Consider the following 27,718-nt stretch of genomic DNA (forward strand, 5'->3'; position numbering starts at 1 on the left):
AAAAAAACCCAACCAACCAAGTAACACTAAAAACATCTGCCTCATCCCACCCAAATGGCAAAGAAAGCCTATGGTATAGTAAGTTTTTAAAAGCTTTTAAAAACTTAATTACCTCTTGATGGATTAACCATGAGAATCTCATTCCATTGAAGATGCTGTTTTCCATTGGGATTCTATCAAAATGCAATAGCAGATACATCGCATAGCTAAATACCCCATAGGATGAGAGATACAATGGTAATCCAAACAAGACTGAAGCATAGTTGTTCAGCTTGTACAAGATATCTCACAGATCTTTTCTGATATTCTGATAGGAACATCACTACAAAAACAACATCAGTGCTTCCTCATCCTGCACCAGTGCACTGTTCTCCCACATTTTAGAGGTTATCACTTCTGAATGTGGAAGCGTAGTACAACAGCAGGACCTACATCTCTTTGTACCTACTCAGAGAGATCATTCACCAGAAAAGATGCTATCCATGAACCTGAACAACTAAAGTTTTTATGCATATCCTATGAGAAATTATTGAAGTGTTCATGTCTGGAAATCAGCCAAGCTTTGACTAGTCTTCTCCTGTTTACAACTTTTCAGAAAATGCAAGTCATCAAGTCAAGTTGTTTTTCAGTTTCTCTAAGGACACTAAACTTTCAAGACTAATCCTATAAACTAGATTCTCTGGGCTTTCATAGCTTCCCTAATATGGTCATTAAACAATTTGAGAGATGAGGACACCTCACAAATATTCAAATGAACTATAAACTCTTCAGAGTTATCATTAAAAAAAAAAAAAAAAAAGAAGTAGTAGTCAGAGACAAAAGATACGGCAGATTACAAACCGGAGCCAAGAGACAGCTATGCCATATGCTTGACAAAAGCAGCAAAGATGTCTAGGATAGCTCAGACAGAACAGTCAAATATGGTTGGAAATTTTCAAAAGAGAGGAAGGATATTGTTATAGGGTTGACTAATACAAAACTATCTAGTATCCTTGCAATCTGTAAAATGGTTCTGTGATGACGTTGCTCCTTTTTTCCATTTCTAAAACAAGAAAATATATTAAAATCTGAGAGAAGCACTTGTGAGTCTAACTTAGCTGGCATTAAGTGTCCAGATCAAAATCAGCTTTTTCTTACTCAGTGCTGCCTATAATTGACTTCTCTTGCTGATGTCTTTGCAAACATTTATGTACTTAATCTCAGTCAACATTTTCAATCTGAGACAGTGCTGACATTTACAAGGCCACAGCTTGGTTAGAGAATTCTCTATTACCCCCATGCCAGAGATTGGTAGATGCTCTTTTCCTTTAGACTTAGGGATGGAAATTTATACTTCATGCAACTCTTGACTTCTTAGAACTTCATAGGCTAGACAAAATCAGTGCTGTACTGAAACAAGCATGCTAATGAAAAAAGGATGAACTCTTCTTATCTGCCTCATCCATCCATCCATCCATCATCCATCATACCTGCATCCTTCTAATCAAGCTAGGGAACTTAGCAAAAATCTCCCACATAAGCAGCTTGCTTGCCCTAGCCAAGTACCTGATAGATAGAGTCTGGCCATGAATTCAAAAGCAGAGAACACTTTGGTTCAAGTGGACAATGTGCTTTGGATAGTAAATGCTGGAAAGACTTTCTGTCCATGACTTGACAGCAGAAGTGACCATTTTTCAGAAGACCAGTAATTCAGCTGCTTCCTACTTGGCCTGCAAAGTGATGAGAAATGCTTTTTCCCTCCCATCCATTCAAGCAATAAAGAACTTGGCTTTATTATAACACAGCTGGGCTAGTTATAATGCTGCTCAGCCAAAATATTTTCAACAGGTTCTTCAAACATTATCAGTTTTGTCCTAAAAGGAGCAAGGTAGTTACTTGTCTTGGGGTTTACTAACTAAACTTTTTCACAGATGTTCAAACACTAACGAAGACACGCAATATCCATTAGCTATGCTGCTAGGATCTTGGGAGAGTCCATTGTATTGTATTCCTACTCTCAACAAACAAGTCAGCATTGTTCTGCACCTTCCTTCTAATCAGGGCAAACAGCTGCTCTCAGCATGATAGGATGGCAATGAGTTAGGCAGATATCCCCATTCCAAAGATCAGTATCAAAAGACTTAGAGCATTACAAACTGTGTTCTTTGCTACTCCTTTGCTTAAATCTGCAAGACATGCAAGCAGTGACAGTGACTACTTAATTGTTATACAGCCATTTGTACTATGTTTTCATGATTACTGTATTTTAGTCATGAAACATGTTCAAACCTTAGAAGGAAAACTATTTCATTCTAAATTCTCCATGGCTCACATATGGTACACAAGCTCCTAGGTGTGTTAGGTACCACAAGAAGCTAAATAAACTTTCATAGTAATTATTAATATTTTCTCCTAATTTCCCACTTTTTTGGATCAGTCAGTTTTTAAACGGTGTTTTTTCAACTAAGGCTCAATAGGGCAGATCTAAGGAGGCACTTTAACAGTAAAAATAACTATGTACTGCTTTGATGGCCAAGGTACATTTGTACCGTGGAACTAACTACATCAGTGGTCTCTGCCTATTGAGCTTTTTATTCTCCACCCCAGAGTCACCCGCATAATGGGAGAATGTTTGAGCCAGACTCACAACTTTCTACAGCCCCTTTGAGCCAGCAGCCACCACACCTCTATGGCTTGTCAAAGATGAAATGACAAGTTCAGGACTTGAACCTGCATACCTTGTGGTAAAACATCCATTGATTTCCAGGGAAATAGTAGCACATCCCCAAAGCTTCACTGTAGCAAAGCTTTTAGGCATGTGTATGTAAACAGATTCTTGAGCCCCATGTAAAAGGCAATAAAGAAAAAGCTCTTTGCTTAACAGCAATGAAGTCCTGGGCACTTGAAAAGGGAGGGAACAGATGAAGGGAAAGGAAGCCTGCTGAGATGCTGACATGAGGAAGTATGACCCATGACCAACATTACTATGCTTATGTTTTTTTTTTTTCTTAAGAGAACGAGAGGTGGAGTGATCTCTAACCAGAAGGTACAACTTTTCCATAATTTGCATTTATAATACATATACATTTCTATCACAGTATACTAGTGACACATTCTTCATGTGGATCTGGCCTGCATTCTTGTACAAATTAATCCCCTCTTGCTTTGCTATCAGCAAGTTGTTATGCAGGAAAAAGACAAGAGGAATGCTGCATGCACTCAGTGAAGAGGTGGTGACTAAACATGTTCTACTGCAGTTTAGGTTACATATTTGAGAGCGTTTATTTCAACCATACAGAATGGGATCTTCTTTAGAAAACACCAACTGATCTGCAGCAATTACTGGTTAAGCATGTTTCCTGGAAGAAGACAATTCTAAAATGGGAGGAAACTCTAGTTGCTTCTGTGAACCAAATTTGGACATATACTGGCTTGTTTTATTCTCATCATTTGCATAATTTATGAGAAAGTATTCAGCAGTCCTATGATGCTAACAGCTCATTCCAAAAGCATAAATAAGTAAAAGGAAAAATTGTGTATAACTTCTGAAAGTTGTTAGTCAGAAGATGATACAACAGATTTGATATTGGCAACTAAATAACATCTGCACTTATTTAGCTTGCAGTGTTTGAGATGTTTATTGTAACAGCTTTAAGGAAAGAAGCAAGGCCTGAACTGTTGATGTTTTAGCATTATGCATAGCTAAGCCGTATTACAAATTAAAGACTTTCAGCAGAGAAAGAGCCCTGGCTTCAGCTGTATCAGGAAACTCCAATTGCCCTCTGCATCAGACAAAACATTACCTGAGCTCTTCTGTAACAGAAGCCTAAACTCACATTCATCTCCTGGTGAACTCCACCTTTCCACTGTGTCACATACAGACCTGTCCTAGGGGCTCAGTTCAGAGGTAGGTCAATCATCACCACAGGACAGCCTCAAGCAGACAAGGCGTCTCCTTGGGTATCTCACAGTTCTTCCAGTCTCCATTTGCCTTTTGAAGCTCTGCTAGCGTTTCTTCTTAGCCCAGACCGAGTAGGGTGTATTTCACATCTCAGCTGAAGTAAATCATGCAAGTGCTTTGCATACTTGGCAAGCAACATCCTTCCCTAATCTTTTCTAAAATCAGATGCTAAGTCATGCTGTTCTACTGACTCAACTGCTAGAAATCAGAACAGCACTTTATAGAAAGTCCACATTGCTGAAAGACCTTAATTAGAGGAGTTAAAGACTGTGGTTTTAACTTCCAAAGAACGATACAAAATCGAGCTGCCTCCCTCTAAGGCCCTTTTGGGGGGATATCCGTGCCCCCAAAAGAGCAGTTTGTCACCTACCCTAGTATAAGCCATCCTTCATTTTTGGCTCCTGTGCACAAAAAACAAAGGATTTCTGTGGGCCAGAGGCAGCAGCGTCTCACATCGAGCTGGCTTCAATCAGCATTCTTTAGGAAGCAGAAGGCAAAAGTCAGTACAGCATTCTTGTTTACTGAACATGCTATGTTATAGCACATCTTGTAACGCACACGATAATTGTCCAGAGCTGCAGAAAGGCATTGTTTGATTATGAATTGTTAGTGACAGGCAACAGCACTGTTGGCAATTAGTCCAAATTGCCATTCAAATTGTCAGCGGCAGCCTATTGCCAGATATAGACCTGTTAGGAGAATAACCGAAGGCAGAATTCATTATTACCTTCAGGGCTGGCCGCCAGTTCCAAACAGCAGAGCTGGGCTGCTGCAGCCCCCAAATCCTGTCCACCATAGGAGCTACTTGACATCTTAATAGGCTTGCCAAAACAAGGAGAGCTAACAATTCAAAACCCTGTCTCTCTCTTGCATCAACAAGTCACTTGTATTTTAAACACTGCTAACACCACTTACTAACTATGCAGATGGGTGATCAACACTCAGGAAAGCAGCCTTGCTTCTGTCAATGCCACCATGATAAGTAAGGTGAAGAGGAAACAGAACAAAAATATTTAAACCTTATTTAGTCTCACTAAAACCTTGGGTAGTTCAGCCTGTTCTACTGCCAACCCACTGCATCTGTATTTGGTTTCTGATGAAAATACCTACAGAAACAAATACAGTGATATAATCCAGTCCTAAATAACGAGCAAAGCTTAGAAATAGTCTGTCATGGCAAATGGAAACTATGCTGTTACAAACAGCAAGAACTTGCCCTGTGACGTAGTAAGAGAACTGATATCAGTACCAAAGCCCTGGCACTCTCTTCATAAAGAGAAGCATCAGGGAAACGGTAATGTTGCATTTCAATCCAAACAAAAGTATACATTTCTATAGCATGTCACCTCAACAGCTTAATAGCAACTCTAAACTGAAGGGTCCCTATTACCATGTGAGCGTTGTCCCCACTGCTGACAGAGAACTGAAGCACAGCATGATGTGATTTGTCCAAAGTCCCGAAGGAAGTCCCAAGCAGCGTGATGAACTGAGACTACAGTGTGATTGTTTGCCAGCAGACTCCTGGAATAACAAGGAGAATCCCTAGTAATACAGCAAGCTCTCTCCAGATTCTGTTTCTCTAAATAACTCATAAAATTTCAGGCTTCCTATCTACAATCAAGATATTAAGAGTTAACTAATACGCTCTTACAATGAAGTGTCAACACCCTTCAACAGACATGCTCCACAAACCTGTCTAGAGAACTGTATATACAGCGTAATGAAGAAATTGGATGACTTTGAGGAGAACAGCACTCTCTATGTAATACCACTCTGCTAGAACATTAGCTTGGAACTAGTCCAGGAGCGAACAGAAGTCACCACTAAAGCACAACTATTTGCTGGATTGTGCAAAACAAGTTCGCTGCCCAGCATCTTACGAAAAAGAACTTGTCTCACAGGCATGAAAGCACCTTCTATCCAAACTGACCCTACATCGGCCTTGGCCTGACTGGCTCAGGTCATGTCAGAGCAAAACATTCAGCAGACAGCAGAGTGGCTACCACTAGTGTGAGTGGTTATCTCTACTCATGGTATACCAGGCTCGTGACTCAAGGACTCAATATCCCTGGCAATCAAACAACATTTTTCACCAAACCAAAAAGAGAAAAAAAAAATACACAGGCAGTATTTTAATACAATTCACTTCTTGCACTCTTAGCAAAATAAATACATAGAGAATTCCAGCCTTTATGCCAGAGTGAAAAATCAGGTCTCTCTATATAAAATTTGCCAAGGAATCCCAGGCACAGCTTGGATTCCAGCAAGCCCACTTTTCAAAGAAACCACAAAACTAGGATTTATCCCTGTAGCTATTCAAATCTGTGCATATGATCACTTTCACTAAAATAAACTGAATTATGTATTAACATTACTTTAAGTACGTAAGCAATTGCAAATCTTCGGCTTTAGAGAGATGGATTCCAAAGCAACAAACAACTTGTGTAAGCGACTATGAGCTTTGCTAAACAATGGTCTAACTTCATACCTAACTTCCTGTGGATACTTACATTCCTGTGGCTAGAACAGAGCCACATTCACATTCTGTATCTTCAGTTTTCATCTTCTCACAGATCGGTAATTTTGCGTTTTCAAACTAAATAGTATTTAGTGAAGAAAAAGACCAATAGGTAAGTCTAGAAAATTTTTTCCACCTTCTGTGTTAAGACATACAGGTGAAAAAAATAATTTATATAATAACCTATTATTTAATAGATTCTTTAAGCACTGGTGTTGTTTGCACAACACCTTTCACAATAGACTCAACATCAGATCTTTTAGATGCTATTGCAATATAAATATTAAATTCAGTAACTATACTAATCTCATAGGATAGCCCTCTAATATTTGTGGGATGGTTTTAGAGCCACATGGAATACAGTAATACAGTGATAAGAGTACTACAGACCTCAGAGACAAATTCAGAACAAGTTTTTACAGTAATACTGTGAAATATTCAGGGCAGAACTGTCTATTTCTATTTTAAAACTTTACAAACGCAAACAGGTGAAATTCCACTCAGATCTAAATAGCTGCTAAATTCACCATGCACCTGAAGCATATACAGCTTGAAACTCTCAGCTTTTGGTTTTTCAGAAGTTTTAGATCTTGCTGACAGCTGCAGGTTTAATTATCTCTTTATGGTCCTCCGTATTTTCAATTTTCTGTCAGCACCAGCTATTTGGTGCTTTCTAGCAATGAGAATCTCATAAAAACAGTGCAAAATTCGACTTGCAAACCAGCATACACATAGAGAGGCTTTGTAAAACGTCATCCTCATTCAGGATGACAATTAGTGATGCCATTGATTCTAAATATGAACATTTCCACTTGAACAAATATGTAGGTGAAGTGGATCATGTTACTACTATTTATCCTAACTGGAAATAATTAAACACTAGGCATTTAGACAGTTACCTCTGCAGTCAACGGAGAGTGATGGGCTTCAAGAGAACAAGTCCACCTGTCCCAAAGTATGTCAGAGAGCATGAATCACCATATGGCAATGCTTGTTTTTTGCCCACTACAGAAAGAACCTGGAAATCTAGTTTTCCACAAAGAAGGAATTCATGGGAAAACTCCTTTGGGAATGGGATTTACCTCACCTTAGCAAATATAGCTATCAACCCTCTGCCAAAATCTCAGCTGGTAATATTTAACACTAACTAGAGCACAACATACAGGCAGGAACCCCTGTTTGCAGGGCTTCGCTCACACATTGCTACATGCAGACATTAAATTCTTCACAAAATGGATGGAAGCAACCAGAATAGAATAGACAGGCAGATTTCCTCCTCTCTCCCCACCAGAGCAGCAAACATGGAGGCAGGTAGTGTCAGCTCGTAACAGAACTAACAGCTGTGGTTTTTAAAAATGGTTTGTGTTTTGGCACAGACATTGTTTGGACCCAACCACAAATAACAAAGCTGAAGGTGTCAACTGTAGATTGTAAATGTGGTTGTTCTTAAGAGATAGACAAGGCTATGATGGAATACTTAGGATCCCATGATATTAGAATTACTAATAAAGTGCCAAATGGTATAGATCAGCAATGAAAGTGTTAGGTCTGGAATATTAAAACACTGAAATAGCAATTTCATAACACAGTCGCACTTTCATCTTCCCAAAGGTGCCATGCAGGTTGCATGGCCAAGTGATCAAATGAGACTCTAAAATCCTGGTAGCCCTCTCTACTCTGAGGCAAATGAGTTCAAGGCCTTTTTCATAAAAAGGGTTTGGGTCTAGGTCCCTCAGAAGAAATCTGCATCCCAAGTCCAAAAATGGTGGATTCATCTCTGGTGTTCCCAATACCAACTCTGTGGAGCACTGGGGGATGTGAACAACCATATCATCTATAAGTGCTGTAGCTGATAAAATGTAATGCAATTAAATGAGATGCTCAATATATGCTGCACCTGGACATCAGGGTAGCCAAGACTTCTCTCAGCTCGAGTAACTAAGATCTACTCAGTTATTGGAGAAGTGCTGATTTCATAGAATCAGTAAGGTTGGAAGAGACCTCTGGAAATCATCTAGTCCAATCTCCCTGCTTAAGCAGGGTCACCTAGAGCATGTTAGACAGGGTTGCACTCAGGTGGGCCTTGAATATCTCCCGAGAAGGAGACTCCACAACCTCTCTGGGCAACCTGTCCCAGTGCTCTGTCACTCTCACAGAGAAGAAATTCCCCCTCATGTTCAGGCGGAACTGCCTGTGCTTCAATTTCTGCCCATTGCCTCTTGTCCTGTCACACAGGACAACTGAAAAGAGTTTGTCCCCGTCCCCTTGACAACCTCCCTTCAGGTACTTGTACACACTGGTAAGATTTCCGCAGTCTTCTCTTCCCCCAGGCTGAAGAGCCCCAGCTCTCACAGCCTTTCCTCCTAGGGCAGATGCTCCAGACCTCTGATCATTCTCGTAGCCCTACACTGGACTCTCTCCAGTAGCTCCATGTCTCTCTTGTACTGGAGAGCCCAGAACTGGACACCAGTGCTCGAGATGAGGCCCTCTCAGGGCTGAGTAGAGGGGCAGGATCACCTCCCTCGACCTGCTGGCAACACTCTTCCCAATGCACCCCAGGAGACCATTGGCCTTCCTGGCCACAAGGGCACATTGCTGGCTCATGGTCAATCTGTCATCCACCAGCACTCCCAGGTCCTTCTCTGCAGAGCTGCTCTCCAGAGGGTCAGCCCCCAGCTTGTACTGGTGCCTAGGGTTATTTCTTCCTAGGTGCAGGACTCTACACCTGCCCTTGTTAAACCTCATGAGGCTCCTCTCCACCCAGCTCTCCTCTCCAGAGAGACCTGGACAGGCTGAAGAAAAAAATTATTGAATAAATAATTTTCAATTTATTCAACTCCGGTCTGCTTTACCATTCCCATGTTGACAAACCACAGTGATCTTTTTTAATTTTAAGTCAGCTTGCATTCCAGAAATTGTCAATATTAACTATATTAATAATCTGTTCTGGCAGATCCTGTTCATTCCAGTGCTTACAGAGATAAAATACACCACAAAGAAGGAAATATAGATTACGTCCATGAAAGATTCATGTACATTGATTGTGTAAATTCAGAGACAGCATTTGGGAATGGAAATGGAATGAGATGTTTCCTCAAGCTACATTTCAGATCATCATTATTTTTGTACCATATTCATTTATTTAAGGAGAAGGCAGGAGAAATATGCCTCCAGCCCTATGCCTCAAAATAACCCATTACTTCCACAGAATACCCATGCTGCATTCTTTGTTGCAAAAATCAGATCTTCAACATCATGCACAATTCCACAAGCCTTTCCATGAGCTATTTCACCAACAGCAAGGCATTTACTCATGTAAGAAGGATTTCTCTTGCAAGCAAGCATTTGCAGGGTCAAGTGTCTGTCAGTACACATTTGTAGGGCAATCTGGGTTTATATTAAATTGACACTTAATATAGCGGTCTCTTAATTTATCTAACAACTGTCTCGGATCATATAACAAGAACACCCTAAAATACATTTTTTATTTACTTCTGTTAGCACTTGAATACAAATTGAAATAGGTTATGCTGAGCTATAGGGTGTAGTATTAATTTGAGTTTGAATGTCAACAGGAGAAGAAAAGGCAGTTCATTTTTGTCCATTATCAATGAGCAAAACACATGTGGTATTTAGAAGACAGTGATCCTCATATCCTTGTGAACTTTAGCAAGACTCCATTACAAAATGCCATGAGCAATTGATAAATAGTTGTAGTGTGGTGACAGAAAGAAATTGGCTCTGATTAACAGTCTTGTGATCTACAGCAGAGTTAACACAGGACAAAACAACCTCCCATAACGATGCAACCCTGCACATCAGAAGTCTACCCACACATAGGGCTCTTGAATTCATAAGCAGTACATTATTTTTCTGCATAAAACTAAATTACTTGAATTTGAGGCTGTTCCTCAGAGAGATATAAAATATCTTACAAGTCTTTCACTCGTTGGCTAACAAATTTGGTCAAGTTAATGATGTGAGCCAGAATTTGCATAGTAGCGGACATCTTCAAATGGCTGTGCATACATGAATTAAGCTTTGCTGCAGTTGTATGAGGTACGTATCAGGCCTATTTTAACAACTGGGAAATGAAGATGTGCAAGATGATTTTTTTTTAAAAACGTTGCTATGTTATTTAATTTTTCTTCCACTGAAGTCAATGGAAGAACTGCCAGGGCCAGATTTGCATTTGCATGGAGCTGCTTTATACCACTTTGGCAGCACAGAAAGCCTAGTTTTAGGGATATTTACCTTGCCAAGCAGTGTAGTGAAGCCTTACTGGAAAGAAGAATTAGGCCTCCATCAGCTTGCACTGGAACAAATTTACATAAGTGCTGTATGCTTTTGAAAATCCTACCCATAGTGGCTAGATGATGTGACCAATATGACACAAGGGGTTAGCGGCACAGACACCACGATAACTCAGTTTGTCTGACAATAGCAAGCACTAGACAGCATCACCTGCTTTGAATATTTTTTGCTTGGAGGAAAGCTCAGTCTAAGTTTTAAATTATTCTAGAAGATATTTTAAAAAAATAAGCATGAAGACGCAAAAACTTAAGGGACAGCAAAAGCTCTGCCACTACCGATCTGCTCAACAGACAGCACTTACTGCAAAAACCTATTGTAAGGGGAGAACCAGATAAACTGGCAGCTGGAGTACACTGAACAAAGTCAATGATATTTCATCAGTATGGGTAAAAGACAGACACAAAAAGGAAAAGACTGAAGGAAACCTGTAGAAATCTGACTTCAGAAAAGGATCCTGCTACGACAGTGGGCCTGGATAGTGCTTTGGGCTGGATGTGAACACACTGCATTCACTGTATATGTGGATTACGTATTTCCATTGGCTTCCAGGACCATTAAGACTGAGAGCTGCCCTGTGTGTGAATATACACATACATAAATATACATATATATACACACATATACATATATATTATATAAAATATGACTTAGTGAGGACTAAAATACTGTTTGGGAAAATTATTCAAGTTTGTTTAAAACTATCAGTTCAGTAAGTTATTCCCTCTATCCTCCCCCTCTGCCCCTGATCAGTGGTTACACTTTAACCATGTATGGAAGAGATTTCAGAGGTCTGAGTCATTAAAATCTACAGAGAATAGAAGAACTTGGCAAATACGAAAGTAAAGCATTTTAAACGGCTCTGAGACAGCCCGCTCCCCCTTGCTACTGAGGATGCGATAGAGGAGTTACCATTTATGTGCGGGAGCTGATTATTTGAGGTTTTAGATAAGTCTATAAACTTCAATTACATGCAGTGTGCCCCAAATCCATTCAAAACAAACTATCATGCTAAAAACCTGTGGGAAACCTTTTGCTCTTGCTAAAAAAAGAAGAAAATAAAGTTTTAACGTAGTAGGCTTGTGTGTTATCTGCAGACAAACTTCCTGCCAAAGACTATGGTATTTTTGGATAGTTTCTTATTTACAGCCTTTCAGTGTGCATGAAACAGTAATGTTTTTCCATTTTTAGGATTAGTTGATCACATGAAAAAAACTAACATAACCTCTTCTCCCAGCACATGCCTTATTGGAGAGAAGATTACAGCAGGCTTCCTCTACTCTATAAAAAGCAGACGTTTTAGAATAAAGAACATCTTGAGGAAAGATCCAGGATATAAGAAATATGAAGAAGCTTATATAAGAATGCGACATTACCTGTAAGCATGTGGGGCTTACAAGGCTGAATATCTTTATCTTGGTAATACTGTAACATACAAATATAATTAGGAAATATCAGGTTTTGAGTTACTTAAAAAAGCTTATCCATAGATCTACCAGACTTGCTTTTATGCAAAACAGACGGGCTGGCAATATTCAACTTTCAAACCTTTTAGAATGCTTCCAGCCAAAGCATTGCTAAGAGAATGTAATTCAGCATGATGTTTCCTCCTGAATGATAATTCAGGAGGGTTCATCTCAAAAAGGTCATTGAGGAACCGGGATTCAGGAAACCTGAGTTTAATTGCCAGACCAGCCCCAGCCTCCTGCATTCGCTGCACCACCACACCTCAGTTTTCCATTTTTAAGCTTAGAAATACCATCGGTCTATTTTTGAAGCACTCTAGAATTGACCAATACTATATAAGAGCTACCTACTTTTATCTGTGCATAAGGTACCCAGCCCCTTCATCCCCAAAATGATAGGATTTTGACATTTATTTGCTGTATGACACTGGAAGATATCAGACAATATTCACATCAATTTGATCCCAACTGCATTTTTCAGGACCAGAGCTCTCACTTAGTGCTGCTCAATCCAGAGTAACTGCAGTTACTACAAATTTCAGTTGTATCGGTGTAAATCCTAATCATCATCCTCATCATGCAGCTTCATCCATACCAGCCTCTGCAGACAGAAAGACTGTCTTCATTTGACTAGTTGCAAAAATTTGGGATTTGTAATTTGGACATAAAGACAGGCCCAAAGCGATTTCTAGCACTGCCTGATTTCTAAAAATATAGCTAATAATTATTTTACTTCTAAGAATCCCATTTCCCCCCATAACCTTTGTCTGATCCACAACATTAAGAAGCTGGGAAGGGAAATAGCAAGTATAGGGAAAGCAAGTTCCACCTACATCTTTTAATTATTTCATGGCAACAATCTTTCTATGCATACTATTGACAAGAAATCATTTCCAGATAATTAGTACTCTATTCTTCATAAGGTATAGAAATTTTATATAATCTTTAAAGAATCACTCACATATCAGGCAGACAACCCTATGTTTAAACAATATTCCCTACAAATATTTTCCTGTTTAACTACTTCTCCTCTTGCATAAATGAGGACCCAAATTTGGTGTTTATCTGTTACTTCTTCAACTTTTCTTTTTTGGCAACATTGCAGTCAGCAATAATGAAAGTGATTAATAGGTCAGAAAGAAGATATTGGGGCAGAGTGAGAATGAAGACTGAAGAGCTATCAGAGTAAGTTGCAAAACAGGTTAGTACAGATTGAGCGCCAAAAGCTTCTCATAACCTCGGCAAGATGATAAGAATTAAACAAAACAGAGGCTTCAGGGTTCATTCCCTGAAAATTTAGTAGGTCCTCTAAGAGCCTTGGGAGCTCTGAATGTTTAATTGTTGGAATTCAGACACTAATCAACTCAGTTGCTCTACGGGATTTCTCAAATGGCAGGACATCCCTGAGCCATGTACTTTTAGTCCTGGGAAAATCTTCAGTGCATACAGTTGGAGTCAATAGATTTTAATGGAATCTAAAAGTAATTTATAAAAGTTAAAACATATTCACACGCTAAATACTGTTTCAGTCAGCCTAGTAGGAAACATTCAACACAAATCTATACTTACCTCCATTCAGAGGTTACCAGAACTTAAAAATAAGGACAGAGAGGAAGGAGGAGGAGAGAAGATACACACACAAAGATCTCACTTTTATGGATTTTTAGTGATAAAGTGAAGTAGAATTGACACACTGCATTTAACAGATGTGACTCTTTCCTAATAAAGTTTCCAGTAGATCCTTAAGTACTTCAGCAAGTGTTTAACATGTGAATAAACAAAGGTGATGCAATTACCTGAAAGAATCTGTTTCCATATTTCAGTATTTCTATTACAGCAGTATCTGACAGTCCAGATAACCACACCTAGCACATTAGGGCCAGGATTTAAGGATACGGTCCCTACCAAAGCAGCTCAAGACCTACACAGACAAAATGGACAAACGAAGTATTATTACATTCACAAGTATGGAAATTTAATGCAGATAGAGTAACTACCATGCCAAAGATCACACAGAGCCTGCATAGCAAAATTAGGTATTAGTAATACCTAGTAAGCCACAGTTTAGTGCAAAAACTAATTTTCGTCCGTCACAGGGCACCCTGGACTTTCAACGTTGTTGTGCCCACCCATGCTTGTGACTAGTTGCTTGTGTTTCTTTTGCTGGCTACAGCCTGACGGCTTTGTAGGATGGTAAACTATCATACCATGGTAGCATAGAGAGGATTTCTGCTAAAAGGAGAGACCGTTTCATCAGCTCCAAAGAGCCTTACAGAAGTTTCTCCTGTAGAATAAATAGGAAGCTCTTTATTGGGTGGTTTAGAAGTTATTAAACAATGACATGATGGGAAAATGTGTTGGAAATAACAAAAAGAAGTCTCCAAAAAGAGGCCGAGAGTCTAGAGTTGGACCACTCCCACTCTCCTGTCCAAAAGGACTTGGAAGGAAGGAGCCAAGAACTGCTGTCTCAAGAAAAAAAAAATGAATGGACTTGCAAGAGCTTTTCTGGGGCAGTCTGGAAACCCTTACAAACATGAGGATGATTCATAAAGGAGTGTTTGAGCGAGTTTTTTGTTTTGTTTAAGTTGTTCCACTAAACAGACTGCTTCTGTTAGATAGTTTGTCTCAGGAAATTGTGGAATAGTAAATTAGCTCTAGCTAATCATTTGAAAAAAATAAAACTGAGGTGGAGCACTCATTCTGTTCAGCCTCCTGAGATCAGGCAGTGACAGGTATCTCTGGCCACTGATGGGGAACAGGGAAGGCTCTCCAGGGTGTGCTTGATACGGCCCTGAGGAGCAGGACCCCTCCTCACTTGGAAGCAGCAGCAGGTAGGTATTTATTTACAGCAATACATAACATTGGTCCAGCCTTTCAGAGCAGCTATTACCTAATGGAAATACTAAAATTGAGGTCAGTGTTGAGAAAGAGACATGGTTATAAACTTCAGATATCATCCAAGTTTACCTAAATTAAAAACGTGCTATTCAGATGGTCTTGGAGTTATTCTGACATTTAGCTAGCTTAATTTAAGCCTGGCTTTCCGAAAGAAAAAGAGATAGGCTCATAACATGGAGTTAAATTACAATGGAGACCTGTCCTAGTCTTAGTTGTAGTTTTCATTTCTCAAATCAAAGCGCACAGAAAAGTTTTAGTAGCTCACAACAGTTGCTGGGCTGCTCTATGCAACACATGGCCACCTATGGCCATAAGAATGGTCAAACACAGTATTTGTGCTCTCCTTTGAGGAAGCACAGGCTACTACTGCCATGTAAAGTTAGGTGAGGGGAATAATACTAGGACAGACACAGTTGGCTCCCAGAGTAGCATAAAACCGGAAAACGATACTGAAGATCCAGAACCACAATGCTTGTCTGAAAGTCCAAGTGTCTGCATACCTACAGGGACCGGAATTTTTAAAGTGAAAGGAATTATCCCATATTTATGCCAATGTAACCATGGGAAGACTACAGCCCTAAGTCTCTCAAAATATTTTAAATCTACTACTACTACTAAAAATTGAATTAAATCATCAAGTTGGAGTCTGGCACTAGATGATTCCCATTGCAGCAGAGAAATCCAGAAACACATACAAACATTAAGTGTCTAGGGCTTAATGTCAGTCTCGATTTTCTATTAAAATTAAGACAATAATTTCAGCCCCAAATTATTAGTTATCAAGAAAACTTAAAGCTGAGCCCATCTTATTGCCCAGTTAGTCAAATATTTCTTAACTTGAACTTGCAGTTAGTCACTGGGCACCTCTTTTACTTTCATTTTGGGATGTTCATTTGGGGATATTTAACAGAGACGCCTATCTGAGAATGGAATCAATCAGGAATGCAGTTCCTACAGAAAGTATTTCAACAGACCATGGGGGGTAGGAGGAAGTGAGCAGGGGAGAGAGAGAGATTGAGAGAGAAAAGGAAGAAAGAAAACCCTGCTGCAAGAATAGTCCAGCAAAACACAACTGTAGAGTGTCTGGGCTGCTTCCCAGTACTCTAGAGGGAATTCTGCTATTTGCTGAGTTTAGTGAATGTAATCTAGCGCCAAAGGAAAACCAGCAAAAAAAAAGCACTGCTGCTTTCACCATTTTCTCAGTTCTGCTTAGTATGAGACAGCACACAAAGGACAGAAAAATTATATTACTGTGAAAGCAGACAGAAACTTGCAAAACAGATGTGCTTAGCACAAATAAGAGGAACTGATTATACATCCAAAAACCCTATAAAGCTAGGAGAAAAAAAGAGCAGGCATGGATAAGTCAAAAAAAAAAAAAAAAAAAAAAAAAAAAARAAARAAAGAGAGAGAGAGAGAGAGAGAAAGACTCAAAAAATAGTTTCAAAAAACCATCTGTAGCAGTAAGGCTCATTTAGTTATAATACTCTCCACCACACATCATGCACGCTACCAGCTGAGTTACCTTCCTCCAAGAATCTCAGTATGCAACTTTGGCTCTGAGTCTATAAATCGTTCAGAAAAATATATGAACAGTTAACAGGAAACACAAAATTAAGTAATTTAAAAGAATCTACCTCCAAAGATGACAGATAATCCACAAATTATTTACAGTGGGAAACAAAAGAAACTGGAGAAGTCTTAAACCTTCACAGTATTTAAATACTTACTTCTTGTAGCCAAAATTACATCAGATTAATATCCAGGGAAATTTTTAGAAGCTTGCAGTAAGGAGCTCAGCCAGCTGAGAACATGATGTAGCCCTTCCTCTGGACTGTCCAGCCACAGGCATTTACTCATTCAACACAAGCACAGAGCATGATACTGCAGCGCAGCCTTTTACACACAGATGCCAAGGAGGGAAGCCCTTCCCCAAAGGTTCAGCCCACTTATTAAAATACTGAGTGGAAACAGCTGCTATAGAAAGGAAGAGGATGTCCAGGCAGTTTTTGATTAAGTTCCTTGGGTGTAAAATGGTTTCTTTCTGGAATCTGAATAGGCAGAAAACCCAATGGTTTTTCTTCTGAATTACATTCTTCCTCTGCATTGCTTTTTAAAAAATGGCTCTAACTCAACTCAGAAATGAGTTAAGTTAACATCCTGGACAGTAAATTCTTCATTTTCAAAATCATTACATTTTATTAGAGAAAACAGAACCCTAAAAGATCTTCCCTCCCCTCCCTGCAGGAAATACTATGAGTATGCATGTGCTTTACAAGATTTAAACCTACATGTAATGTGATACTGCCCACCAAAAAGCCCTGACCCCCCCCCCAATTATTTCATTAATAGCAACACTTAGAATTGATATCATACTTCTTCTAGATTAGCGCCTCAAAGATAAATCTAGAAAAGGAGTAGACGAGAGTGGTAAGAACAATGAAAGCTCCAGAACTGTTTCTTTACAAGGAGATAGTGAATAGAAAAGCCAAGGAAGGACTCCTTGGTCTCACTAAGCACTGACAGAGAGGAAATGAGAGTGCGTTGTTAAATCTTGAAGGGCATCAAAACCCCTAACCTAGGAATGATGGTTCATTGCTTCTGATAACACAAGAACTAAGGGGCACTGAAAGAAATCATCAGGCAGGAGTTTTAAAACAAACAAAAGGAAGTACTTTTTCACATAATTGCACTGCAGAACTCATTGCTACAGTACATTTTGGAGGTCAAGTGTGTATGCAAGTTCAAAAAACACAATTCAAAAAATGAAAAGAGATCCTTTGCAGAATCTCAACAGAAAACATGTAGCTAAGACTCTTAGCTTGGGAAGTAGTGAACCACGAGTTACTGGAAGGTAGGAATATCTCAGGGGAAGCAACAATTTGCATTTGTCCTTTGCATTAGCCCTTTCTCAAAACCTCTGACACTGGACACCAATAGAGACAAGAAACAGGATTAGGAGGATCTTTGAGCCACGCTTGTGGCCAAGAAGTGACTTTGGACTTTCTCAAGGGCAGCACCTGAGTTGGCCTGTTCTTCAAATCCCTGCATATTGTGACTGCTCACCGAGACACAGTCCTGTTCACTCCAGTACAACCTACTTTCACAAGCAAAGTTACTCACCAACAAGAGTTTTTCCATAATAAAATTTCAGGAGCTCTCTCACACTGTTCCCACTTTGCCTACAATTACAAAAGCTAATACATTCTGGTAGTGAAATCTGATTGTTAAAAAGCTATTTTAAATATTTGCTTTTTATGTATTGTCAAATAGTACTTTTCAGCATAAGGCAAGCAGACAATCACTGGGTAATGACTGTTCTCCTAGCAGCAATTAACTGTACAGTCAAGATTTTTTTTTTCTTAATAAGAGCCATATTTTAAGAAATACTCTTAGAATAGCCAAGCATTCACGGTGTGGCAAACACCGTAAGGACCAATAGCCCTGCTGGTTCAACAGTTGGTGTTAATTAATATTCAGAAACAAGATACTTTTATGCAAAATAAGCTAAGTAACTTAACATCCTTTTCAGACTGAGTCTGAGAAAAGCAGACATAAACTCCCTTCCCTCTTCACTCCTAATTTCAAACTGAGTCTGCTTTTGTGTGTTTAATGTTTCCTGCAGACCCATGAAAGCATGCAAAATATTTTAGTTCTGGGTCTCTATACAGCTGTAATAGGAAGTAGATGTCTCCTTTGAAGAGCTGGGTCTGTACAGAAACAAGAGCTTCTATCTGAATGACAGCAGTGTCTTCAGTGTTTTTTTCAAAGGAAAGGAAAGGACAGATAAATATTTACTGCCCTCTCTACACATTTTAGAGTACAGATGCTGCCTATTTTTGGTTACCTTTCTTTCAAGCAATCCAAGCTAAAGCCTGGTGCTCTTTGAATCACAAAATCGCTAAGGTTGGAAGGGACCTCTGGAGATGATCTAGTCCAACTCTCAGACAAGTGGCCCATGGGGGGATTGAAGCCACAACCTTGGCATTATTAGCACCATGTCTTCTCTTTGACATAATTTTTTTCATATTAAAAAGAAAGTCCTGATACCATATTTGCTACACAGTTCCTTTAAGTTGCAAAAGAGCCTCACAAAGAGAATCCTGCTTTATAAATCCTGGGCTGGTAGAGACCTTATGCTACCTGTGCAAGAGGTGCTGTCACCAGAAGTAATCAAATCACAGGTTTAGCTAAAAAAGTGGGTGCTTCCCATGAAAGACTTCAAACCAATATTGAAAAAGCCCTTTGGAAAATTTTGGGTATTCAACTGCTATCATATGAGAAAAGATGAAGACATAGATGTAAACAGGATCTGTTTGCTACTCCTCTCCCCTCCCTCACATCACACATCCTAGAGAAGATGCTTAGCAAGTGGAGGGGGCAATGCAGCAAGAGGAGACGTTCTTTTTTCTTCTGCACAGGCCCTAGCTGATAATCTTGATCTTTGATCCACTCACGGAGCAAAATCCTTCACCACTGTTTACTGACAGATCCATCCTTTTTCTCTTTCACTTTTCCAGTACCTACTGCCAGAGAACCAGCAGAATCAAAAATCATTTTGGGACAATTATCCTTTCCTAGATGCAGTCTCATCTTTCCTTCTTCTAATTCAAGACTAAGCCTGATCCTCCCCCCCCCCTCCCCCCGCTTTCTTTCCTTCTGTTAATTAAGAGTTGCATGGTAAATCAAGAGGGTTTTAGCTGAAATCTTGTTATCTTCTCTTAGTCGCAGCTACACATTTAAAATTAAAGCTCTTATTGTTCAAAGGTTGGACATTAAGAAAACTACTGATGGAGGAACTCACATATATACAATGCAGTGGAACCTTAGTTATCAAAAAAACTCTCAAGGGGCAATCAGATATTTTGCTGAGTAGATGAAGAGGTCAATACACTAATGGGACATATTCTGGGCAGTTTCTTTGCCCATGGGTATCCCTCCTTATGCAGCAGGTCTGTCAAAATCTCCTAAAATAAACAGACTGACACAATTCAATAACTAAATAGGAAGTTCCTTGGGTTTTACAGAGAGAGATGGTGACACAGTAAGCGATGCTTTTCTCTGAATAAGTGCCCTAGCACAAAGCCTTCATACACAAAGTATGGTACAGGATGACATCAGGAGTGTCACTATAAGGTCCATATGTCCAGCCAGGCAGCCCTTAGCATGCCCATGTGATAACTGAAGTAACAGTCGCAATAGCTGAAACAGCTTTAATGTAGTTTACTGCACCAGTTGCAACCCAACAGGATTTTCTGTGCAGCTCTTCAGAGTTTTCATCTCATTATAAATATATATATATATATTTCCTCAACAGAGACCAACATGTTGCTCATGCCCCTGTATTTTTCACGATCACAGAAGACAAGGCTCATTTTGACTGAGGTCAACACAAACTAGCATGCTTACACAGACGTCCAACTCAACGTATCAATATCCATCCAGAGCACAAAGGTGCTGACAAACCAGAGCCCATTCAAAACATGCACATATTTTATAGAACCAAACTGGGTCTGACCTAACTCCTAAGTCTGGAGGCCTGAGCCAACATTGTCAAGCTTCAGAAACACTGAACAAAATCTCGACAGTCTGAATCTGTCCTTTGAATCATTGTGCCTCACCCTCCCAACTAACTTCCCCATCCATCCTGAATGAGCTCTGCTTTCGGAGTCGCTTTTTTCAGGGAGGCAAAACTTCCTTTTACTATGCCTAATGGAAAATTTTGCTGCTTTTCTTTCTCCAGCCCACCTAAGCTGGAAAAAAAATATTAGTCCCAACCAAAAGCCAATACTAATGACTCTGTCCACCTGCAGATAGTTCTTTTCAACTCACTAAGAACCAATCCCACAACTGCAGTTTCTTGTGCTTCATATGGAAACGATGGTGCAATTGTATTAGAATAGTTTGAGCATGGTTACTGTAGAGCCACTGAGGTACTTCTACCTAAAAAAATTTTTCATGAAAACAGTGACTAGATCCATTCCAGGGCAATCATGGTTTCTAAGTATTGGAAGACTTGCTATAAATTCTAAGGGCAATAAAGACAATTGAATATCCAGGTCGAATTTTATTCCGACTTCTTCTCTTTAATGTATATTTTATGTGATACAGAGCCTGAGTTGTGAAGTATAAATAGTACAACCCCCAGGCACAATAACAGAATTTATTTCTGATCCAAAGTCTGCTATCAGTAACATAAATCCTATTATTGCTTTCAATTGGCTTTAGATCAGTCTCACAAGGAGCAATATGAAAAAGAATATGAATCTAAACATCTAGAAAAACAAAGTTTGCCTCATTTAAGCAATTTATTGGAAAATCTTTACCTTCCAGAAGAAGGATCTGGGATATACCACAGTTGATCAGATCACTGATTTACTTAATACAACAGCCTTCCTCAATACCAGAAGCCTCAGGGTCATGCAAAAGAAACCTATCAGAAAGCAGTTTTGGGGAAGCTGCAGCTGGGCATCTCTCCACGAGATAAAAGGAAGATGGAAAGCAGCTTCCCCAGGTCAAAAAGTTACTATTTTGTCTTTGCTGGGTAAAGTTTTAGTTGAATCCGTTCCCAAAATATCTCACCATGTCCCATCAACACAAGGTAAAGGTGAAGCTGCGGTAGGGGTAAAGTGTAACATCCTTCAGTAGCAACTAGGACTTGGATCAGTTTATAGCAATTACGAATCCTCCCTGATTACAGAGCGATAGGCTCTCCTCCATGAAGCACCCTGTGCTTCCAGTAAATCATTCTTTATGCTTACTGTCTACCCTGCATGAATCCAAAGCATGCTGTTCCCTCCTCTGAGCTACGTTTAAGTTAAAGGTCAGCCACAGAACATCTAAATTTTCACTTTCGGTACAGATTAGAGATGGGTCTCAGCAACAAAGTTGCAATTTGGGTTCTGACACTGTCTGTTTCTGGGATTTGGCTGAAGTCTTATCACTAACTCTGCCTCCTCTCCTCCCTTCTTTCTCAATGCAGCTCTGCATGTCCGCTGCATGCAGCACAGCTGCTTCTCTTTCCCTTTTGCTGAAGCTTATTTCTAAAATACCGCCTTGGAACAGATGTTTCCCATACATTTCCCCTTTATTGTCATCCAGCACCCTTTCTTGTTCCAATGCAAGTAACAACTTACCTCCTTGATCTTTCAGATCCAAACCTGAAATAGAACAAACATCCTCTAATCAGGTTATCCAGCTGGGTTCTGGGGCAGGCAAAAAATGGCAGTCCCTGTCCTTTTGCCTGTGATAACATGCTAGGGGGAGAAAAAAAGGTTTAACTCTGGCATAGCTTTCAGTTCCCATTCCTCCTTCAGATCACCAGCTTTTACTCTGGCATTCTTTGTTTTCACTCCAGAGATGAAATTTTATTTCTTGACAATATTCTGCTAAGTAGGATTAACATCTGCTTCATTTGGCATGTTCTCTTCTACCTCATCACCCTGTTTTCTAGCTGCCATTAAATTCTAATTTGGAGATAAAAATCTTAAGTTGAAAGTCCAATGGCCCCATCCCCTTTCTCTGTGACATTTGCCTTTCTCCAGCTGCCTTTCCTTGGCACCACTGCTCACTAGACTTTATACAAATCACCTTTCCCCTGCTTCATGTTTCCAAAATTAGTATCCATATCAAGCCAATTCAAGCCAGTTTCACAAGCTAGTGCTGAGCGTACATCAAATCTGAAAAGAAGGCACTCCACTGGAACAACAATACTGCAACTCCAATTTTAGCATATTACAACAACTGCTCACTGTTATGGAGAGCTAGGTTTTGGGGGGAGATGGATGGGTACAGAACTTCTGTCCTCTCCCATGGACTATAAGGTAATGCTGAGCAGGACTACTCGTTTTAGGCCAAGTCCCGAAGGCTCTTGCTACTCTGCAAAAGGAACACATAACTACACCCCACAGGCGGGTCAGCCAGCCCTGCCGCAAGAAACGTAGAAGGGGTGAGCAGCAGAGAGTTAAGTTTTAGCAGCTGCCAATATATCAGATCAACAGAAGAACCTAAGCACCTAGAAATATGAAGCCAAGTATTCAAGTCACGCAGATTTTGCCCAAATCAAGGTCAAAGTCCTCTAATGGGGAGAAGCTTACAGGGAGACAATCCACAAAGTACTTGTTGACAGGGACTTCGTTGTTTGAAGTCTTCGCCTCAGACACTAGCAGTATGCAGCTGTGTTGTTTCTCAGTGTCCTGCAGCCACAAAATTCGTTACTCTGTGGAAGCACTCACAAATGGATATAAACTGGCAGACTCACCCGGGCAGGTTGGACGGTGTGACTAGCCCCCACGCTTCACCAGTAGCCGTGTCAGAGAACAAAAGCTGGTGAAAGGACGTCCCTTTCCTGACAACTTAGTCTTGAATTTGCTATCTCCGTGCGAGTAGCTCTCTAACGTGTGATTTCTCACATTCCACGAGCATTCTGATAAGAATTGCTGAATTCAGCCAAATGTTGAGTAACACCTCTGATAGCTGTGCCTTAAAAATCACTGCGGTGGTGAAGGAAAGGAAGGAGAAGTGTAATGGCCTGAGAACTTTAAGTGCAGTGCTGGGCAAAAGAAAAGACTTTGCTTTCTAAATGTCACATGCAGATTTGTTACAGGGACAGGATGAGCCTGTAGACACTAAAAAGCCATGGGCAAAAACTTGAATTTCATTCTCAGCCTTATACAGAGGCTCTCTCCACAGCTTGAGCTGAGTCCCTTCATCTCCTGTTCTTTCAAAAACAGGAAGAAGTTTACGTTAATGCTACATATATCAAGATTGTATACTAAGAGTGCACACTCTTCACAACGGCAGTTGTGTTTTACCCTGCGCCCAGGTGTCAGACAAAACCTCAAAGCATCACTTTGACACAAACAAAATTGGCAGAAGTCTAGAAAATGTTTTGGAAACACCGTGTAATTATTTATATGGTAATTGGCAGCACTGCCATGCAATTATCTGTAGAGAGTACTAAGAACCTGAACTAGCTGGTTTTAATAGGCTACAGTTTCCCAGCAATGGAGGCAAAATTGAACACACATGCAAGGGCCAAATCTGGCCATGCCAAAACCACTCCTGCCACAGAAAGGAGAGGCAAGGACACAAAGTGGTTCCAAGATAAGCATGAGTGGAAGGAAAGTCCTATGAAGCCCTGATTTTCCTGCTACTGTCAAGGGACAGCAAGGAGGAAGAGGAGACGAGAGGTACCGCTCCTTTTGCAACCCCAATGATCTTGCTGTTTTACGCATTCTTGCCCTCAGCAGTGGAGTTGGCTTAGTTTTCTAGAGCTCATTTAGAGACTAAGAGGAGCCCTGTCTCTCTCTCCCTCTCTCTTTTTTTTTAAGCCATAGGCAATCTAGTGCCCTAGATAACTTTACTTAGAGTCAGCCCCAGATAATATCATTATTTCTCTTTTCCCATACAGTCAACTGGGCTTAGGGATTTAATGAGATTCCAGTTGGCTGGAAGCTCATTATGCAGTTCCCACGTAGGACATGGACTCCCGGCAACAGCTAAAACCATCTGTACAACTCTTTGTTTTTTAATTCCTTGATATTACTGTAAAAAAAAAGGGGGGGGGACTGAGAAAACCCTAAAGAATTCAATATTAACCTAGAGAGAATGAATTCACTCAGTTTTTTAAACCTCTTGTTCAGAAGAGAGAGAATGCGCACAGCACTCAGAAGATAAAAGTGTGTCAGAGGAACCACGATTGTATTTTGACTAGTGCGGACTGGAGGAGTTACATTTATTATTTTCAAGAAAGATTTTCACAGACTTGTTTCCATTTTGCTGTGATGCAGAGAATCGTGGCAGGAAACTGAAGTGTCCCATCCTCAAAATCTGCAGAACCTTGTAAGCAGATGTGGGTGCTGCAGTCATCTCTGCTTGAATGTTCAAAAGGTGGCAAAAAGAGAGAATTCTCCTGCTCATTGATGGCTATTTCACACTCAGACTTCTCTCAGCTAACAACATCTTTTCCATTTTATACTTACCTGCTAAATTTCTTGCTATATTACTTCTTCTCCTATTTCCACTCTGTGCTAGTTCCTAGACCTGCAAATTACCTTCTGCAGTCATCATCTTTTCAGAAATTACTTTTCTTTCAATAATTTCTCACTCTTCCTCCTCCAAGCAGCTGTGCTGTATATCATCACCCAGGCATGATTTAGGCTGGAGGCTCTACAGTGCAAGGAACAGGTCTTACTTATGTTCATGAAACGGTGTCTAACTTTACGCTGCTACATAAATGTTTAATAGGTAATAATGCATTTGCTGGAACAAGCTGTGCAATCCTGCTCCATGGGACTGTCTGGATACAATCCTTGCTGACTGTAAGACATTTCTGGAATTTAAAAGAAAATGTAGGTATTTGATGATGCTGCAGTCTCAAAGTTAAAGGAATTAAGTTAAAGTCCTCTAAAAAATGTCCATTAGAGCACTGGAATGGCAATATCTACTCTTACCATTTTTGAATCAGCAGGAAGTTTGGGAGCTCAGCACTAAAGATATAAGGCTATGATTAGCTACAATGTCCTGCACCTCTTGTATCTTATCTACCACCAGTTAACATAATTTTAAACAAATATTTCACATCTCTGCTTTCTGTTTAATGTTAGCTGAGACTCTAGAAGAGTCCTGTCCATTTATTATACTGCTCTGGACATGATTTTTCTGTGGTTTTGGTTGCATCAAGTCCTGTGTTAGTATTAATACTGAAAGAAAAACTAGCAGCAGATAACAAGCAAAATTTTTACTTCATGGACTAAATAGGAGTTGGATGATTCATCAACTGGCACCACAGAAGCAGTGAATGCCCAAATAAACAGAGAATGTATGATGTCTTGGCCTCAGGGTCAATAAATAAAATATGGTGAAGCTAATGGAGAAAATCCAGTGTGGGAGCTAGAGACTCAGGGCCTTATATAATCTAGCCTCAGGTTAACGCTGATGGACATCAACAAACCACATCAGAAATTTCCACAATCTGTCCAAACAGAACTCTTTATGGTTTGTTCTGTCCGATTTCTCTCCATATCAGTTTGTTCTTACAGGTGAAGCTGGTGATGACAAGTCTTATCCTATAATCTTGAAATTTTGTCTGTCGTTGATACGAATTCCAGAGGTATATTAAGAAACAACAGTGCAGTATGCTCCTAGGGGCTCTGAACAAGGAGTGAATTGGGGCCCCTGTCTGGCCATCTACTTCCAACATTGCAGCATGGGATCTGGAGTTCTCTGGTAAGTTCTAAGGCAGTTTGGCTAACAGCAACCTTGATATTTTATCCATGAAAGAGATTTGGCCAAGTGCCAAATTAAGATGACTCTGACAACTGTGAGTGTGCATATTTCTGCATTTTTGCCTCTGTAACAAGGCAAGAGGGTATGCAGTATGCATTAAAAAAGAAAAGGAGCTGTATCCCAGGGGAATACGTGCTATATGGACGTGGCAGTAAAACAGATGAGGTATTTACTCTCTTTCTTCTCTCATTATTAGGAGTACTGTATCACAGTACTGATACAGGAGTATCAGTAGTCACATAGTAGAAGTCAAAGTTTATTTACCTGTGACAAACACACATCAAAGTCTGGATTTGCTGCCAATTCTATGCAATTAACATCTCAACAACATTTATCCAGTGAAGAGTATTGCAGCTCCAGGGGGGCAAAGGTAAAGCTAATTACTACTAAGGAATTAAGAGACCAAGACTTTCAGAGGGATCAAAAACATTTTAGAAAATCTGCCCTCATATGACTGGAAGTTGAACCCTTTCATAAATTCCCCATTCACTTGTGATCGCTCAGCTCTTGAAAAAGCCTGACTCTAGCTCTCTACCTACTATAACCGGTGTCAGAAACACTCTCCCTGGATTTGTAATAATTTTCATGAACTTTGCAGCTCATCAAATACCAGAGCTCACATATGAGAGGATTTTCAAGTGAAAGATGAGTTCCACAAGGCCAAACTACTTACTGGTGTCAAACTAAGCTTGAGGACTACAGTTCCTTTTAAATAGACAAAGTTAAAACCATGTTCTCTTATTCTGCCTAGTCAGGGATCAGCAAAAAACTTGTAAGTGGAAGACTATAAAGCTCTTGGTGAAGTCCTCATTATTTGAGCAGCATTACTTTCAAATCAAAATAATTCTTGCCTCACCAGCTGGACAAAGTGGTTCAATACCTTCAGTGTTTAACCCAAACTAATTAGAAGCAAAGAAGAGGAGACCAAGATCTGTTGGTTTTTGTTTTTACCTCTAAAGATCATGGTTTCAAGTATCTAAACAAAGTTAACTGAACTAATCTGACACAACTAATTTAGAGCCACAGATACGCAACACCTTGTAGGAACCACAAACCTGTAGCTTAGAATATAGTTTTTTTTAAAAAGAGTGCTAAAGTCAAAGTTGATTTTGTCAAGGAATCCAGACCAAATGCATTTTTCTGTAGCAACTACAAAATTTACTTTTTTTACAGTCATTTTGCTTTGTGTCTAGTTTCTTTAAAATATAACAAACTGACTCGGATATAATTAAAATAATTTGCATTAATTCTAGTACTGAGCAGATTTATACCTTGTATATTCACAGAGAAGTCACT

The 27,718-nt window shown here is 39.8% G+C and overlaps 1 protein-coding gene across 2 annotated transcripts in view; it reads right to left on the reverse strand.

Annotated features, from left to right (window-relative positions):
- SORBS1 (sorbin and SH3 domain containing 1) overlaps positions 1-17,027 on the reverse strand; it is a 121,012-nt gene extending 103,985 nt beyond the window's left edge. For both annotated transcript variants that reach the window (XM_085312202.1, XM_085312201.1), the window contains exon 1: positions 16,864-17,027. The gene's annotated coding sequence lies outside the window, so the exon portion shown is untranslated. The remainder of the gene's footprint in view (positions 1-16,863) is intronic.
- Positions 17,028-27,718: the final 10,691 nt, after the last annotated feature.

The sequence above is a fragment of the Rhea americana genome, unplaced genomic scaffold, assembly GCF_003343005.1.
Source record: "Rhea americana isolate MKP2758 unplaced genomic scaffold, rheAme1 scaffold_36, whole genome shotgun sequence".
NCBI lineage: Eukaryota > Metazoa > Chordata > Aves > Rheiformes > Rheidae > Rhea > Rhea americana.